The following is a 20,158-nucleotide window of genomic DNA, read 5'->3' on the forward strand; positions in this document are numbered from 1 at the left end:
CTGCAGCACACACGATGACCAATATATCTACAGATATATTGGTGCATCGTTGTGTGTGTACGGGTGGTCAGACGAACGCCTCTACACATGCTGCAGAGGCTGCCGGTGATTGACGGCTGAACTGGCCGGGAGCATGTAAATGCCCGCCCATTTCGTCACATCAGTCACGTTGGATTGGGCAGTGTGTATGCTGACTGCCCGATCCGGCTTTCTATATCCATTGATCTGCAGATATATTGAGAAGTGTGTACCCGGCATTAGTGTGCCTTGAGGACCGAGGTTGGGCAACACTGCTGGGTAAAATGGCAGTCTTTACCAGGTTGTGGTTCTCCTATTCCAGTGCATGAGCCCAAAACCTGGCAGATCATTATAGAGTGTGTTGATTAATCCAACTGGAAAAATACTCTTATTGGCAAGACCATCTGGTTATGATTCTGGTGTGCCAAACTGCAATATAAAGCAGGTGTGTGGTAAGGCTGAGTGGCAGGATGGGCCTGTGTGCGCCCAGTTTAAGATATGTTGACGATGAGATGGGAGTCTGTGCCTTGGTAATTGGTTTCCAGGGCTTCTTTATTAGTATATACCAGCTGTGTGCCAGGAAGTATTTGTGTCGCACTTGCAAAGTTAGGCTACATATGTTCTGGGTTTTTTTTTAAATAAATTGGTAGATATGCATCAAGGATTATTTCTATACTGTATGTTAAAGCCATTTTTAAAAATTGTCAAAGGTTTGCCTTGGTTTATAGATGTGCTTATATTTTAATTACTATTCTTATTTATATATATATATATATATATATATATTATTGTGTACTAATCATGCTATAGGATTAATTAGCACTTAGGTGTACAGTATTCATAATAAAAGTGCATAATAAATAGCAAACACATGCACTTAAACAAATTCAATTTTTATACATCCTGTTTTAAATGACAATTCTAGGTGAGAACTTAATGGTTTGCTGTAACGTTGTGTACTGATTTACAAAGTATGCTGTCACTTAGTAGCTATTGGTGGGGAAGGGGGAGCCATCGTGCAATCCTTTTGTTTCTATAACTGCAACATATTCTGCGGTGCTGTCTTTAACAACACTCACCATAACTTCAGTACGCACAAAGTCCACTTTCAGCCCACGTTTACCAACATGTCCCATAATGAACTAATTAATTTCAGATTATTACCAGACTTGTTTTTCTTGAGCCACACAATGATATTTCAGAACAATTGTCTGCTTTGTTGTGAAATCTCTTAACAATGTGTGTGGCCAGAATTAGCTTCACACATAATTCCCATAAGTAGCTGTCTGTCCATACATTGTTGTATTGTACAGTACTTGCAGCCTGTAAATGCTGTATAAAATATTAGACCATTCCATATGGCTTGCCTTGCACAGACTGCAAAAGGAGGATTCCTAGGATACACAAATCCCAGAGAAAAGCACACAGGAGGAAATGTGGCTGCGAGCTGAGGTGACAATGCAAAACTAAAGAAAGCAAATTGTATACGGAGAAGGAATCTTTTGTGCATGGTGGAGCCTGAATAAGTGGATGGGTGACATCATAACCCTAGTATTGGATTACAGCAGTCACAGGAAACGCCCACTGCAGCCCAGTATCCAGCACGGTGGGGCTGCTGACAGCCCTGGAACGCCAGCAGCACCCCTGGCCTGTCTCGTACTCATCCATCCAAGTTCCCTTCTGGAGACCCAGCTCTCTGTAAGTACACTGATCACCCAGGGAGAGTTCTGTGCCCTTCTCCAGGTGCCGGGGGTCGCTTGCTACTTCATATGATGCATTGTGTGCCTCCCTGGGGCTGAGGAGTTCATCACAGCCTCTGTGGACTATGTTTTGGATTTGTCTTTAGACCTAAGCATGTGGTTCTCCTGCTGCTGTGGAACTACAAGTCCCAGTTTTCTGGTCCTTACAGATCCACAACTGCTGTACAGCCACATGTTGCCTGACTGTGCTTTCAGTAGATGGAAGTGTTTATGACTGCTTGTAATGAAACAAAGTTGTAATGTGTAAGTAGTGGGTACATGAGACACCAGTCAGTGCTATCATGGCTGCTGCTATAGGATCACTTTTAGGGTCTTCTCTGACCTTGAGGAGTTAATTGTACATTTAACTTCTGTGTTTCATTGTTCTGTAACCTGTTGCCTGCTAGAGACCCCATTGGTTTAGTACTCACTCCCCCATAATGTAAATAAATATCTATCTATCTATCTATCTATCTATCTATCTATCTATCTATCTATCTATCTAGTGGGATAATGTTACATAGTGGTGTGTTCACCATGTAGGAAAACTAGACACATGCCATGGGAAATGAACAAATCCCCTAATTTACTATCAATCTAACGGAAGATATAAAGGAAATAGAAGAAGGGACATAAAGCATATAGGGTCCGCAATCAAACATTTGCTGTATTCATGCACAAAGCATGGAACACCTCTACTAACTTTATATAGTGCACTTTTTTTGTTTTGTTTGTAATTTCTGCTTATTAAGGTGCTGTGGACCCTTGTGTGCCATATGAATAATCATAAATAAGGCCATGGTGATGTAGCACTACAATACAACTCTCTAGGGAAATAACTAGAAATGTAAGGCCTCATAGCAAAATGTTCATATATTCCTCTCAACTTTACTATATGCTTTACACATTACTACAGTTTAAAGTAGAGGTTCTCAAATGTGGTCCTCAAGGCACCCCAACGGTCCAGGTTTTAAGTATATCTTTGGCTAAGCTCAGATGTTTAAATCAAATTCACTGAGGTGTTAATTAAGTCACCTGTGGTCAAGCATGGTTTCACTTGAAACCTGGATCATTGGGGTGCCTTCAGGACTGCGTATGAGAACCTCCTGGTTTAAAGTCATTACATGAGGAAGATATGAGATGACAGTACAGCACACCTTATCAGAAAATAGGGCAATCTGGTCTTGTGTGGACAGAAGGGCTCATGGCAGCTAAAAATAACAGTAGTTACTTGGTGATTATTTTTTTTTAGAAAAGTGGAGATGTTTATATGTGGTATGCAGAACATTGACATTCATGCTTTGTTGTGATTACACACGTGGCCTGGTGAATTCTCCATAACGATCAGTATATATTTTATAAATCCAAGATGTCTTCTGTTGCTGTAATTGTTGACTCAAACTTTATATTCGATTTGATCCTTGCAATAAAAAAATTATATCTATTTATGCTTTGATGGTTCCTGGAAGTTGTTAAATGGTGACCTCCCTTCTTAAACACTGGTGACTAACGCTTTAATTTTTAACTTCTGTGGCAGAGCTCCAATATGTAACCTCCATTGGCCGAGTTGTTTCATTTCCAGAGATAGTCTACTGAAATAAATTGTGACACTATGCAAATATGACCACAAAGGTGTCACTTCAATTAGCAATGATTCTAATAAAATTAATGGGGACTCCAAATGGTGCTTGGAATGCTTTCTGCCTAGTTCTTAGTCTCTGGTTCTACCCCAGAACCTAATGTCACCATGAGAATAGGATCCTGATGCATGCACAGTGGTGTCGTGAGGGAGAGGGTACAAATTACCCGGGCCCAGGTCTGATGGAAGGGTCCAGTAGGGGCCCAGGCCCCCTTCCCTTACCTGGCGGCAGCAGCAGCTGCAGCTCTTCTCCTCAGCCCAGCACACTCTGCTGTGTACTGCCGCTGCAGTGTGGCCATGGAGGTGCTTTAAAATACAATTATTTCAGTATTTTTTTCTGAAAGTACATGACCACACCTCCTGTGATTAGGCCACGCTCCTTGAAAAGTACCTGGGCCCAGCCCGGCTCTCGACTGCCCTGCGCATACATATATGACCAATAGTTCTAACATAGTTAATGAGGTTGAAAAGAGGCAAAATGCCCACCAGGTTCAACCTGTATTCTGAATTAAGCTGTGCACCTTATAATGTACCTGCTGAAGTAATGGTTTAGTACCAGTTAACAACTATAATTCATATCACTCCCAGATAGTTAATGTCAATATCTTAAATGCTATAGCCTTGGATACTTTTTCAGTTAGAAATTTTTCCAGTTAGAAATTTTTCCAGTCCGTTTTTAAATGCATTTACAGAGTCCGCCATTATTATCTTCTCTGGCAGGGAGTTCCAAATCCTTATTTCCCTTACTGTGAAGAATTCTGATTCATTTAAATTATGACCACCGTGACAAGAGTGTAAACAAGACTCAGAATACTACTTCTCTTTTGCCCTTGTAGTCTGTTGACCACTTCAACCGTCCATCAGAACAATAGTTTTCAATAAATAAAGGAGACAATATCCCTACAATTGCGCAGTGCGTTTACAGCAATTTATTAATCACAAATGTTTCACACAGAAGGCCATAACGATACAAGCAATGGACCTTTACCAAATAATTTGTGTATCACAAACCTTTGTGAGGAGTAAATAGCTGTAACCGTACTGTGTAGTTGTGAGGGTATTGTCTCCATGGTTATAGTATGGCTGACCGGTGGTCAGCTTACCGACGCCTGGATCCCGGCAGCATACCGACGCCGGAAGGGGCGAGTGCAGCAAGCCCCTTGCGGGCTCGCTGCGCTCGCCATGCTGCGGGCTCGGTGGCGACCTGCGGTCGCCACGGGTTCTATTCCCACTCTATGGGTGTCGTGGACACCCACGAGTGGAAATAGTCCCTGTTGGTCGGCATGCCGGCCATCGGGATACTGAGCCGGCGGGATGGTGGAGGAGGTCATGTGACATGTGACTACCACCCGTATCCATATATTTTGAAAACTATTGTCTTCCATGGACGTTTGAAGTGGACAACAGACTACAGGTGCAAAAGGGAAGTATTCTTCTGAGTCTTCTTTCTACTCTTCTCACTGTGGTCATAATTTGCATGAATCACAATTATTGGGCATATATGCATGCGTCAGGATCCTAATCACATTTATATTTCTCAGTTAGCCATGAGTAGGCTTGTGGTAGCCCCGGGTGGTCTTCAGTATGCCGACTGACGGGATCCCGGCGCACAATATACCGGCGCCGGGATCCCGACAGCTGGCATACTGACACTTATTCTCCCTCGTGGGGGTCCACGACCCCCCTGGAGGGAGAATAAAATAGTGTGGCGCGCCACCGTGCCCGTAGCGTGGCGAGCGCAGCGAGCCCGCAAGGGGCTCATTTGCGCTCGCCACACTGTCGGTAAGCCGGCGGCCGGCTCCCGGCGCCGGTATGCTGGTCGCCGGGAGCCCGGCCGCTGGCAGATCGTAGTGAACCCGTAGCCCCTGACTCTTGGATTTTTGTTCGCAGCCCCTAGGTCCATGAATCTGGGGTGAAAGGAGGTGCTGTTGCTGGTGTTTCCACTAGAGATGAGCGGGTTCGGTTCCTCGGAATCCGAACCCGCCCGAACTTCAGCTTTTTTTACACGGATCTGAGCGACTCGGATCTTCCCGCCTTGCTCGGTTAACCCGAGCGCGCCCGAACGTCATCATGACGCTGTCGGATTCTCGCGAGGCTCGGATTCTATCGCGAGACTCGGATTCTATATAAGGAGCCGCGCGTCGCCGCTATTTTCACACGTGCATTGAGATTGATAGGGAGAGGACGTGGCTGGCGTCCTCTCCATTTAGATTAGAAGAGAGAGAGTGAGATTGAGACAGAGACACTTGATTTACTGGAGCTTAGGAGTACTAGAGAGTGCAGAGTTTACTAGTGACTGACCACTGAGCAGTGACCACCAGTGCAGTTTTATTTAATATAATCCGTTCTCTGCCTGAAAAAAACGATACACAGTGACTCAGTCACATACCATATCTGTGCTCAGCCCAGTGTGCTGCATCATCTATGTATAATATCTGACTGTGCTCACACAGCTTAATTGTGGGGGAGACTGGGGAGCAGTTATAGGTTATAGCAGGAGCCAGGAGTACATATTATTAAAATTAAACAGTGCACACTTTTGCTGCAGGAGTGCCACTGCCAGTGTGACTGACCAGTGACCTGACCACACTGACCACCAGTATAGTATACTATATTGTGATTGCCTGAAAAAGTTAAACACTCGTCGTGTGACTTGTGTGGTGTTTTTTTATTCTTTAAAAAACTCATTCTGCTGACAGACAGTGTCCAGCAGGTCCGTCATTATATAATATATACCTGTCCGGCTGCAGTAGTGATATATATATATTTTTTATATCATCATTTATCATCCAGTCGCAGCAGACACAGTACGGTAGTCCACGGCTGTAGCTACCTCTGTGTCTGCACTCGGCAGTCCATCCATAATTGTATACCACCTACCCGTGGTTTTTTTTTCTTTCTTCTTTATACATACTACATCTCATTATCATCCAGTCTATATTAGCAGCAGACACAGTACAGTACGGTAGTCCACGGCTGTAGCTACCTCTGTGTCGGCACTCGGCAGTCCATCCATAATTGTATACCACCTACCCGTGGGTTTTTTTTTCTTTCTTCTTTATACATACTACATCTCATTATCATCCAGTCTATATTAGCAGCAGACACAGTACAGTACGGTAGTCCACGGCTGTAGCTACCTCTGTGTCGGCACTCGGCAGTCCATCCATAATTGTATACCACCTACCCGTGGTTTTTTTTTCTTTCTTCTTTATACATACTACATCTCATTATCATCCAGTCTATATTAGCAGCAGACACAGTACAGTACGGTAGTCCACGGCTGTAGCTACCTCTGTGTCGGCACTCGGCAGTCCATCCATAATTGTATACCACCTACCCGTGGTTTTTTTTTTTCTTCTTTATACATACTACATCTCATTATCATCCAGTCTATATTAGCAGCAGACACAGTACAGTACAGTAGTCCACGGCTGTAGCTACCTCTGTGTCGGCACTCGGCAGTCCGTCCATAATTGTATACCACCTACCCGTGGTTTTTTTTTCTTCTTTATACATACTACATCTCATTATCATCCAGTCTATATTAGCAGCAGACACAGTACAGTACGGTAGTCCACGGCTGTAGCTACCTCTGTGTCGGCACTCGGCAGTCCATCCATAATTGTATACCACCTACCCGTGGTTTTTTTTTCTTCTTTATACATACTACATCTCATTATCATCCAGTCTATATTAGCAGCAGACACAGTACAGTACGGTAGTCCACGGCTGTAGCTACCTCTGTGTCGGCAGTCCGTCCATAATTGTATACCACCTACCCGTGGTTTTTTTTTTTTCTTCTTTATACATACTACATCTCATTATCATCCAGTCTATATTAGCAGCAGACACAGTACAGTACGGTAGTCCACGGCTGTAGCTACCTCTGTGTCGGCACTCGGCAGTCCATCCATAATTGTATACCACCTACCCGTGGTTTTTTTTTTCTTCTTTATACATACTACATCTCATTATCATCCAGTCTATATTAGCAGCAGACACAGTACAGTACGGTAGTCCACGGCTGTAGCTACCTCTGTGTCGGCACTCGGCAGTCCGTCCATAATTGTAATTGTATACCACCTACCCGTGATTTTTTTTTTTTCTTTCTTCTTTATACATACATACTACATCTCATTATCATCCAGTCTATATTAGCAGCAGACACAGTACAGTACGGTAGTCCACGGCTGTAGCTACCTCTGTGTCGGCACTCGGCAGTCCATCCATAATTGTATACTAGTATCCATCCATCTCCATTGTTTACCTGAGGTGCCTTTTAGTTGTGCCTATTAAAATATGGAGAACAAAAATGTTGAGGTTCCAAAATTAGGGAAAGATCAAGATCCACTTCCACCTCGTGCTGAAGCTGCTGCCACTAGTCATGGCCGAGACGATGAAATGCCAGCAACGTCGTCTGCCAAGGCCGATGCCCAATGTCATAGTACAGAGCATGTCAAATCCAAAACACCAAATATCAGTAAAAAAAGGACTCCAAAACCTAAAATAAAATTGTCGGAGGAGAAGCGTAAACTTGCCAATATGCCATTTACCACACGGAGTGGCAAGGAACGGCTGAGGCCCTGGCCTATGTTCATGGCTAGTGGTTCAGCTTCACATGAGGATGGAAGCACTCAGCCTCTCGCTAGAAAACTGAAAAGACTCAAGCTGGCAAAAGCACCGCAAAGAACTGTGCGTTCTTCGAAATCCCAAATCCACAAGGAGAGTCCAATTGTGTCGGTTGCGATGCCTGACCTTCCCAACACTGGACGTGAAGAGCATGCGCCTTCCACCATTTGCACGCCCCCTGCAAGTGCTGGAAGGAGCACCCGCAGTCCAGTTCCTGATAGTCAGATTGAAGATGTCAGTGTTGAAGTACACCAGGATGAGGAGGATATGGGTGTTGCTGGCGCTGGGGAGGAAATTAACCAGGAGGATTCTGATGGTGAGGTGGTTTGTTTAAGTCAGGCACCCGGGGAGACACCTGTTGTCCGTGGGAGGAATATGGCCGTTGACATGCCTGGTGAAAATACCAAAAAAATCAGCTCTTCAGTGTGGAGGTATTTCAACAGAAAAGCGGACAACAGGTGTCAAGCCGTGTGTTGCCTTTGTCAAGCTGTAATAAGTAGGGGTAAGGACGTTAACCACCTTGGAACATCCTCCCTTATACGTCACCTGCAGCGCATTCATAATAAGTCAGTGACAAGTTCAAAAACTTTGGGCGACAGCGGAAGCAGTCCACTGACCAGTAAATCCCTTCCTCTTGTAACCAAGCTCACGCAAACCACCCCACCAACTCCCTCAGTGTCAATTTCCTCCTTCCCCAGGAATGCCAATAGTCCTGCAGGCCATGTCACTGGCAATTCTGACGAGTCCTCTCCTGCCTGGGATTCCTCCGATGCATCCTTGCGTGTAACGCCTACTGCTGCTGGCGCTGCTGTTGTTGCTGCTGGGAGTCGATGGTCATCCCAGAGGGGAAGTCGTAAGCCCACTTGTACAACTTCTAGTAAGCAATTGACTGTCCAACAGTCCTTTGCGAGGAAGATGAAATATCACAGCAGTCATCCTGCTGCAAAGCGGATAACTGAGGCCTTGACAACTATGTTGGTGTTAGACGTGCGTCCGGTATCCGCCGTTAGTTCACAGGGAACTAGACAATTTATTGAGGCAGTGTGCCCCCGTTACCAAATACCATCTAGGTTCCACTTCTCTAGGCAGGCGATACCGAGAATGTACACGGACGTCAGAAAAAGACTCGCCAGTGTCCAAAAAAATGCAGTTGTACCCAATGTCCACTTAACCACGGACATGTGGAGCAGGGCAGGGTCAGGACTAGATGACTGTGACAGCCCACTGGGTAGATGTATGGACTCCCGCCGCAAGAACAGCAGCGGCGGCACCAGTAGCAGCATCTCGCAAACGCCAACTCTTTCCTAGGCAGGCTACGCTTTGTATCACCGCTTTCCAGAATACGCACACAGCTGAAAACCTCTTACGGCAACTGAGGAAGATCATCGCGGAATGGCTTACCCCAATTGGACTCTCCTGTGGATTTGTGGCATCGGACAACGCCAGCAATATTGTGTGTGCATTAAATATGGGCAAATTCCAGCACGTCCCATGTTTTGCACATACCTTGAATTTGGTGGTGCAGAATTTTTTTAAAAACGACAGGGGCGTGCAAGAGATGCTGTCGGTGGCCAGAAGAATTGCGGGACACTTTCGGCGTACAGGCACCACGTACAGAAGACTGGAGCACCACCAAAAACTACTGAACCTGCCCTGCCATCATCTGAAGCAAGAAGTGGTAACGAGGTGGAATTCAACCCTCTATATGCTTCAGAGGTTGGAGGAGCAGCAAAAGGCCATTCAAGCCTATACAATTGAGCACGATATAGGAGGTGGAATGCACCTGTCTCAAGCGCAGTGGAGAATGATTTCAACGTTGTGCAAGGTTCTGATGCCCTTTGAACTTGCCACACGTGAAGTCAGTTCAGACACTGCCAGCCTGAGTCAGGTCATTCCCCTCATCAGGCTTTTGCAGAAGAAGCTGGAGACATTGAAGGAGGAGCTAACACGGAGCGATTCCGCTAGGCATGTGGGACTTGTGGATGGAGCCCTTAATTCGCTTAACAAGGATTCACGGGTGGTCAATCTGTTGAAATCAGAGCACTACATTTTGGCCACCGTGCTCGATCCTAGATTTAAAGCCTACCTTGGATCTCTCTTTCCGGCAGACACAAGTCTGCTGGGGTTGAAAGACCTGCTGGTGACAAAATTGTCAAGTCAAGCGGAACGCGACCTGTCAACATCTCCTCCTTCACATTCTCCCGCAACTGGGGGTGCGAGGAAAAGGCTCAGAATTCCGAGCCCACCCGCTGGCGGTGATGCAGGGCAGTTTGGAGCGACTGCTGATGCTGACATCTGGTCCGGACTGAAGGACCTGACAACGATTACGGACATGTCGTCTACTGTCACTGCATATGATTCTCTCACCATTGAAAGAATGGTGGAGGATTATATGAGTGACCGCATCCAAGTAGGCACGTCACACAGTCCGTACTTATACTGGCAGGAAAAAGAGGCAATTTGGAGGCCCTTGCACAAACTGGCTTTATTCTACCTAAGTTGCCCTCCCACAAGTGTGTACTCCGAAAGAGTGTTTAGTGCCGCCGCTCACCTTGTCAGCAATCGGCGTACGAGGTTACATCCAGAAAATGTGGAGAAGATGATGTTCATTAAAATGAATTATAATCAATTCCTCCGTGGAGACATTGACCAGCAGCAATTGCCTCCACAAAGTACACAGGGAGCTGAGATGGTGGATTCCAGTGGGGACGAATTGATAATCTGTGAGGAGGGGGATGTACACGGTGATATATCGGAGGATGATGATGAGGTGGACATCTTGCCTCTGTAGAGCCAGTTTGTGCAAGGAGAGATTAATTGCTTCTTTTTTGGTGGGGGTCCAAACCAACCCGTCATTTCAGTCACAGTCGTGTGGCAGACCCTGTCACTGAAATGATGGGTTGGTTAAAGTGTGCATGTCCTGTTTATACAACATAAGGGTGGGTGGGAGGGCCCAAGGACAATTCCATCTTGCACCTCTTTTTTCTTTAATTTTTCTTTGCGTCATGTGCTGTTTGTGGAATGTTTTTTGGAAGGGCCATCCTGCGTGACACTGCAGTGCCACTCCTAGATGGGCCCGGTGTTTGTGTCGGCCACTAGGGTCGCTTATCTTACTCACACAGCTACCTCATTGCGCCTCTTTTTTTCTTTGCGTCATGTGCTGTTTGGGGAGTGTTTTTTGGAAGGGCCATCCTGCGTGACACTGCAGTGCCACTCCTAGATGGGCACGGTGTTTGTGTCGGCCACTAGGGTCGCTTATCTTACTCACACAGCTACCTCATTGTGCCTCTTTTTTTCTTTGCGTAATGTGCTGTTTGGGGAGGGTTTTTTGGAAGGGCCATCCTGCGTGACACTGCAGTGCCACTCCTAGATGGGCACGGTGTTTGTGTCGGCCACTAGGGTCGCTTATCTTACTCACACAGCTACCTCATTGCGCCTCTTTTTTTCTTTGCGTCATGTGCTGTTTGGGGAGTGTTTTTTGGAAGGGCCATCCTGCGTGACACTGCAGTGCCACTCCTAGATGGGCACGGTGTTTGTGTCGGCCACTAGGGTCGCTTATCTTACTCACACAGCTACCTCATTGCGCCTCTTTTTTTCTTTGCGTCATGTGCTGTTTGGGGAGTGTTTTTTGGAAGGGCCATCCTGCGTGACACTGCAGTGCCACTCCTAGATGGGCCCGGTGTTTGTGTCGGCCACTAGGGTCGCTTAGCTTAGTCATCCAGCGACCTCGGTGCAAATTGTAGGACTAAAAATAATATTGTGAGGTGTGAGGTATTCAGAATAGACTGAAAATGAGTGGAAATTATGGTTTTTGAGGTTAATAATACTTTGGGATCAAAATGACCCCCAAATTCTATGATTTAAGCTGTTTTTTAGGGTTTTTTGAAAAAAACACCCGAATCCAAAACACACCCGAATCCGACAAAAAAAATTCGGTGAGGTTTTGCCAAAACGCGGTCGAACCCAAAACACGGCCGCGGAACCGAACCCAAAACCAAAACACAAAACCCGAAAAATTTCCGGCGCTCATCTCTAGTTTCCACCCATTACAATGGCTATTGTCCCTGCTGTGTTTTGGTTTCATTGTTAATAAATATGAGTATGCAAGTTTGACTAAATGCAAGCCATACATCTACAGGCTGATTCCCCTGAAATACATAAAATGTTAAAAATCCCCAACTCGTCCATTGTGATAATTTTTGTGTCATACTCGGTGAATTGAGGATTTCCAACATGTTTGGTTTTGCTGATACCCCGACCCAGGCATTGGGAGAACTGCAGATTGGCCTGATACCTGCCAGATGCACGTGTCCCTTTATTTAGAGGTCATTTCAATTTGCCATGGTTAATTGATCTGCTGGGGCTATTCAATTTTAGCCCGCAGCAGCCTACGATCAGCCCGCAGGCTGCAGTCAACACAGATTTCTGTTTGAGCCTGAGGAGGGCTCAAACAGATATCCGTTTTCAAAGCCCTGATTGTGGGTGCAGCGAAGCCGTCAACATATAGCTCCTGGAACTTTTCCTGATTTCTAAGGTTTAACGCATGGTAGTGAGTAATTTACTGCGTGAGAAAAGGGGTGTTACAGCCCGTGGATACCACTCTTTTCCAGCACAGTAAATTACCACATGTCACTTCTTCTTTACATGTGATACCCACTAATATAATTAGTAAACATTATTGGAATATTTCAATAGAAGAATCAAAATAATGAATTTGTGTATTTCAATAAAACTATTTAAAAAAAAAAGTTATATGAAACTGGCTACTTACAGAAAATAGATTCCGTAAAGGATATACAGCCGTACAATCAACTGCACTGACGGTTATTTTCAACTTCTTTACTTTTATATTCAAGATCTTTAAAAAAAAAAAAAAAAAAGTGGATATGGTTGTCGGACACTACAGCCCACAGCGCGGTGTCAGCACCCTAGTTACAGGGCGTATCCTTGTAGCTTTACATATTGCCTCCAAACACCTGGCCTATGAGTCAAGTGGTATCATATACACTAGTTATAGCAAGACGCCTTTTGTCTGAGTGAATGTAGAGTAACTGCATTCTAAAAAAAATGAATATTTACGTGTTTTCAGTTTATCTTTATGTTGTCTTAAGTGAAACTTTCCCAGTATGGTAATGTAGCAGTGGCTATGATGGTGCAATATACATGCTTCTTCACTTGAGTTATCATTCACACATTAATTTGCTTTCTTGACGCTGTTTTTGATCATATTTTGCTTTCATACCATATGAAAGTTTTTTTTTCTCTAACGTCCTAGTGGATGCTGGGGACTCCGTAAGGACCATGGGGAATAGACGGGCTCCGCAGGAGACATGGGCACTTTAAGAAAGAATTTAGATTCTGGTGTGCTCTGGCTCCTCCCTCTATGTCCCTCCTCCAGACCTCAGTTTGAATCTGTGCCCGGACGAGCTGGGTGCTGTTCAGTGAGCTCTCCTGAGCTTGCTGTGAGAAAGTATTTTGTTAGGTTTTTTATTTTCAGGGAGCTCTGCTGGCAACAGAGTCCCTGCATAGTGGGACAGAGGGGAGAGAAGCAGCCCTACTCTCTGAAGCTAGGTCCTGCTTCTTAGGCTACTGTACATCATTAGCTCCAGAGGGATCGTACACAGGATCTCACCCTCGTCGTCCGATCCCAGAGCCGGAAGACAGAAGCCGGGTGAGTATGAGAAGCAAGAAGACTTCGAAATCGGCGGCAGAAGACTCCGGTCTTCACTGAGGTAACGCACAGCACTGCAGCTGTGCGCCATTGCTCCCACACACCTCACATACTCCAGTCACTGTAAGGGTGCAGGGCACAGGGGGGGGGGCGCCCTGGGCAGCATTTGGACCTCTTTTTGGCAAAAGTGAACATATATACAGTTGGGCACTGTATATATATATATATATATATGTATGAGCCCCCGTCAAGAAAATACATATTTAAGCGGGACAGAAGCCCGCCGTCGAGGGGGCGGGGCTTCTTCCTCAGCACTCACCAGTGCCATTTTTTCTCCACAGCTCCGCTGAGTGGAAGCTCCCCAGGCTCTCCCCTGCAGATACACGGTAGAAGAGGGTAAAAAGAGAGGGGGGGGGGATGGGGCACATAATTAGGCGCAAAAATCAATATAACAGCAGCTACTGGGTTAACATTAAGTTACTGTGTTATTCCTGGGTTATATAGCGCTGGGGTGTGTGCTGGCATACTCTCTCTCTCTCTCTGTCTCTCCAAAGAGCCTTGTGGGGGAACTGACTTCAAAAAGGGCATTCCCTGTGTGTGTGGTGTGTCGGTAAGCTTGTGTCGACATGTTTGACGAGGAAGGCTATGTGGAAGCAAAGCGGGAGCAAATGAATGTGGTGTCTCCGCCGACGGTGCCGACACCTGATTGGATGGATATGTGGAAGGTTTTAAATGATGTTCATTCCTTGCATAAAAGGTTGGAAAAAGCTGAAGCCTCAGGACAGTCAGGGTCTCAGCCCGTGCCTGATCCTATGTCGCAGAGGCCGTCAGTGTCTCAGAAGCGCCCACTATTCCAAATTGTTGACACAGATACCGACATGGATTCTGATTCCAGTGTCGATTACGATGATGCAAAGTTACAGCCAAAATTGGCTAAATCCATCCGTTATATGATTATAGCAATTAAGGATGTGTTGCACATCACAGAGGAAACCCCAGTCCCTGACAAGAGGGTTCATATGTATGGGGAAAAGAGGCAGGTGGTGACCTTTCCCCCTTCACACGAGCTAAATGAGTTATGTGAAAAGGCTTGGGAATCTCCAGATAAAAAACTGCAGATTTCCAAACGGATTCTTATGGCGTATCCTTTCCCGCCAACGGACAGGTTACGCTGGGAATCCTCCCCTAGGGTGGACAAAGCTTTAACACGCTTATCCAAGAAGGTAGTCCTGCCGTCACAGGATACGGCTACCCTCAAAGATGCTGCGGATAGAAAGCAGGAGGGTACCCTGAAGTCCATTTATACACATTCAGGTACCTTACTGAGGCCGGCGATCGCGTCGGCCTGGGTGTGTAGTGCTGTAGCAGCATGGACGGACACCCTGTCTTAGGAACTTGATACCTTAGACAAGGATACTATATTAATGACCCTGGGGCATATAAAAGACGCTGTCCTATATATGAGAGATGCTCAAAGAGACATTAGTCTACTGGGTTCTAGAATAAATGCTATGTCGATTTCTGCCAGAAGGGTCCTGTGGACTCGGCAATGGACAGGTGATGCCGACTCAAAAAGGCAAATGGAGGTTTTACCTTACAAGGGTGAGGAATTGTTTGGGGAGGGTCTCTCGGACCTGGTCTCCACAGCTACTGCTGGAAAGTAAAATTTTTTGCCATATGTTTCCTCACAGCCTAAGAAAGCACCGTATTACCAAATGCAGTCCTTTCGATCACAGAAAAGCAAGAAAGTCCGAGGTGTGTCCTTTCTTGCCAGGGGCAGGGGCAGAGGAAAGAAGCTGCACAACACAGCTGGTTCCCAGGAACAGAAGTCCTCCCCGGCTTCCACAAAATCCACCGCGTGACGCTGGGGCTCCACAGGCGGAGCTAGACCCGGTGGGGGCGCGTCTCTGAAATTTCAGACACAAGTGGGTTCACTCCCAGTTGGATCCCTGGGCAATAGATATTGTGTCTCAGGGATACAAGCTGGAATTCGAAGAGATGCCCCCTCACCGATACCTCAAATCGGCCCTGCCAGCTTCCCCCCTCGAGAGGGAAATAGTGTTAACTGCAATTCACAAATTGTATCTTCAACAGGTGGTGGTCAAGGTTCCCCTCCTTCAACAAGGAAGGGGTTATTATTCGACCGTGTTTGTAGTACCGAAACCGGACGGTTCGGTCAGACCCATATTGAATTTAAAATCCCTGAACATGTACCTGAAAAGGTTCCGGTTCAAGATGGAATCGCTGAGAGCGGTCATCGCAAACCTGGAAGGGGGAGATTTTATGGTGTCTCTGGACATAAAGGATGCATACCTTCATGTCCCCATTTATCCACCCCATCAGGCGTACCTCAGATTTGTGGTACAGGATTGTCATTACCAATTTCAGATGTTGCCGTTTGGTCTCTCCACGGCTCCGAGAATATTTACCAAGGTAATGGCGGAAATGATGGTACTCCTGCGGAAGCAAGGGGTCACAATTATCCCATACTTGGACGATCTCCTCATAAAAGCGAGGTCAAGAGAGCAGTTGCTGATCAGCATAGCACGTTCTCTGGAAGTGTTACGGCAACACGGCTGGATTCTAAATATTCCAAAGTCGCAGTTGATTCCTACGACTCGTCTGCCTTTCCTGGGCATGATTCTGGACACAGACCAGAAAAGGGTTTATCTCCCGATAGAGAAAGCTCAGGAACTCATGACACTGGTCAGGAACCTATTAAAACCAAAACAGGTGTCAGTGCATCACTGCACTCGAGTCCTGGGAAAGATGGTGGCATCATATGAGGCCATTCCCTTCGGCAGGTTCCATGCGAGGACCTTTCAATGGGACTTACTGGACAAATGGTCCGGATCACATCTTCAGATGCATCGGTTACTCACCCTATCCCCCAGGGCCAGGGTGTCTCTCCTGTGGTGGCTGCAGAGTGCTCACCTTCTCTAGGGCCGCAGATTCGGCATTCAGGACTGGGTCCTGGTGACCACAGATGCAAGCCTCCGAGGGTGGGGAGCAGTCACACAGGGAAGAAATTTCCAAGGTCTGTGGTCAAGTCAGGAGACTTGCCTTCACATCAATATCCTGGAACTATGGGCCATATACAACGCCCTACGTCAAGCGGAGACCCTGCTTCGCGACCAACCGGTTCTGATTCAGTCAGACAACATCACCGCTGTGGCTCATGTAAACCGACAAGGCTGCACAAGGAGCAGGGTGGCAATGGCGGAAGCCACCAGAATTCTTCGCTGGGCGGAGAATCACGTAAGCGCACTGTCAGCAGTGTTCATCCCGGGAGTGGACAACTGGGAAGCAGACTTCCTCAGCAGGCACAACCTCCACCCGGGAGAGTGGGGACTTCATCAAGAAGTCTTAACGCAGATTGCAAGTCGGTGGGAACTGCCACAGGTGGACATGATGGCATCCCGCCTCAACAAGATGCTACAGAGGTATTGCGCCAGGTCAAGAGACCCTCAGGCGATAGCTGTGGACGCACTGGTGACACCGTGGGTGTTCCAGTCGGTCTATGTATTTCCTCCTCTTCCTCTCATACCAAAGGTGCTGAGAATCATAAGAAAAAGAGGAGTGAGAACAATACTTATTGTTCCGGATTGGCCAAGAAGGACTTGGTATCCAGATCTGCAAGAAATGCTCACAGAAGACCCGTGGCCTCTTCCTCTAAGACAGGACTTGTTGCAACAGGGGCCCTGTCTGTTCCAAGACTTACCGCGGCTGCGTTTGACGGCATGGTGGTTGAACGCCGGATCCTAGCAGAGAAAGGCATTCCGGATGAGGTTATTCCTACGCTGATAATGGCTAGGAAGGACGTGACAGCTCAACATTATCACCGTATATGGCAAAAATATGTTGCTTGGTGTGAGGCCAGGAATGCCCCTACGGAGGAATTCCAGCTGGGCCCTTTCCTTCACTTCCTACAGTCAGGAGTGACTTTTGGCCTAAAATTGGGTTACATTAAGGTCCAGATTTCGGCCCTATCCATTTTCTTTCAAAAAGAGCTGGCTTCTCTACCTGAAGTTCAGACATTTGTAAAGTAGTGCTGCATATTCAGACCCCTTTTGTGCCTCCAGTGGCACCTTGGGATCTTAACGTGGTGTTGTTTCCTGAAATCCCACTGGTTTGAACCACTCAAAACGGTGGAATTGAAATATCTCACGTGGAAGGTGGTCATGCTACTAGCCTTGGCTTCGGCTAGGCGTGTGTCAGAATTGGCGGCTTTGTCACATAAAAGCCCCTATCTGGTTTTCCATGCGGATAGAGCAGAATTGAGGACCCGTCCACAATTCCTGCCGAAAGTGGTTTCATCTTTTCATATAAACCAACCTATTGTGGTGCCTGCGGCTACTACTGACTTGGAGGATTCCGAGTTGCTTGATGTGGTCAGGGCTTTGAATGTTTCTGTAGCCAGAACGGCTAGGGTCAGGAAAACAGAGTTTTTGTTTATCTTGTATGCTTCCAACAAGCTTGGTGCTCCTGCTTCAAAGCAAACTATTTCTCGCTGGATCTGTAACACGATTCAGCAGGCTCATTCTGCGGCTGGATTGCCGCTGCCAAAATCAGTTAAGGTCCATTCCACTAGGAAGGTGGGCTCCTCTTGGGCGGCTGCCCGAGGGGTCTCGGCATTACAGCTGTGCCGAGCGGCTACTTGGTCAGGTTCAAACACTTTTGCAAAGTTCTATAAGTTTGATACCCTGGCTGAGGAGGACCTTGTGTTTGCTCAATCGGTGCTGCAGAGTCATCCGCACTCTCCCACCCGTTTGGGAGCTTTGGTATAATCCCCATGGTCCTTATGGAGTCCCCAGCATCCACTAGGACGTTAGAGAAAATACGATTTTACTTACCGGTAAATCTATTTCTCGTAGTCCGTAGTGGATGCCTGGCGTCCGTCCCAAGTGCGGACTTCTTCTGCAATACTTGTTTATAGTTATTGCTGCAATAAGGGTTATGTTATAGTTGCATCAGGGTTGAACTGATGCTCTGTTGTTGTTCATACTGTTGACTGGGTAAGTTTATCACAAGTTATACGGTGTGATTGGTGTGGCTGGTATGTATCTTGCCCTGGATTACCAAAATCTTTTCCTTGTACTGTCAGCTCTTCCGGGCACAGTTTCTCTAACTGAGGTCTGGAGGAGGGTCATAGAGGGAGGAGCCAGAGCACACCAGAATCTAAATTCTTTCTTAAAGTGCCCATGTCTCCTGCAGAGTCCGTCTATTCCCCATGGTCTTTACGGAGTCCCCAGCATCCACTACGGACTACGAGAAATAGATTTACCGGTAAGTAAAATCTTATTATTATTTTTTTATAATTGCCATCAGAATACAATATCTATTTTTGTAACTTTTATATAGTGTCCAGGGAAAACTTCTTGTAACCTGTCATTTATTTTAAAATTTTTCCTGACTGCTGGTTACAGGTGCTGGATAGGATCTCCTGAAATATACAGGTCAAGCTTATGCTACAACTATGACGGTGAAGTGGAGTTATTTGAGTAATTCAGCACTTAGGGGGGTATTTATCAAAGCATGTAGAGAGATATAAAGCACTAACCATCTCATCAAAAATGACCGTTAGGAGCGCATTGGTTAGTGCTATATTTCTTTTCATGCTTGAGGTTCAGAATTTTTCTTGGCGGCTCACATTTGTAAATTATCTTCTGCTGCTTATTACATTGTTATTAATTGTTCATGAGAGATCATTTTAGTTAATAGTGAATTATATGCTTAATCGGTGAGGTGTGGTGAGGTAAATGGCTGAGGAGGCACTGGCTAGTACCAGAGCCAAATTTACACACACATTGAGTCAGAGGGTTCATGTGGTCATTATACAAAGATACAGCTGTATATACCGCTGAAAATTTGGGGAGTTTTTATCAGAGATGTGCTGGCAAGGTAGGCAGGGGAGATACTGCCTTACAGGTAGTAGACTTTTTACTCCAGAGTTTTGACTATAAAAATGATTAGAATAATACAAAGAAGAAATTTATAACATCTTCTTCGTATTTTTCTTACAATATTTATAGTCAAAACTCTGGAGTATGACGGGAGAGGCTCTGCCTCACCTCACCACACATCACTGGTGCTTATATATGATTGTTAAAGAATACAGTATGCAACTTGTAATGTGAAAGTTTTGTACAAATGCTAGTAACTTATAACATATATTGTACACCCAGCAGTTCCGTAACTAGGCATTTTAGCTCTGTGTGCAGGAAATGGCATTTGCGCGGCGCGCAAAAAATATACAGGGGTGTGGCTTCACGGGAAAGGGCGTGGCCACTAATACCAATTCATACTACGGTGCACAGTAGCGCCACTACACCAGGTAGAGCCCCTTTTACACATTACGGCAGACAGCGTCCCCCATTTTACACATTACGGCAGACAGGGTCCAGCGTCCCCTTTTTACACATTATGGCAGCCAGTCCCTCTTTTTACACATTGCATCCT

The 20,158-nt window shown here is 46.1% G+C and overlaps 1 protein-coding gene across 2 annotated transcripts in view; it reads left to right on the top strand.

Moving 5' to 3' along the window:
* Positions 1 to 255: 255 nt before the first annotated feature.
* Positions 256 to 20,158, top strand: part of PKIG (cAMP-dependent protein kinase inhibitor gamma) — a 196,128-nt gene continuing 176,225 nt past the window's right edge. The window contains exon 1 of one of the 2 annotated variants that reach the window (XM_063959560.1): positions 256 to 463. The gene's annotated coding sequence lies outside the window, so the exon portion shown is untranslated. Of the gene's footprint in view, positions 464 to 1,390; positions 1,717 to 20,158 lie in introns of those variants that run through there. The other variant, XM_063959559.1, reaches the window with a different exon arrangement.

The sequence above is a fragment of the Pseudophryne corroboree genome, chromosome 3 (genome assembly GCF_028390025.1).
Source record: "Pseudophryne corroboree isolate aPseCor3 chromosome 3, aPseCor3.hap2, whole genome shotgun sequence".
Classification (NCBI taxonomy): domain Eukaryota; kingdom Metazoa; phylum Chordata; class Amphibia; order Anura; family Myobatrachidae; genus Pseudophryne; species Pseudophryne corroboree.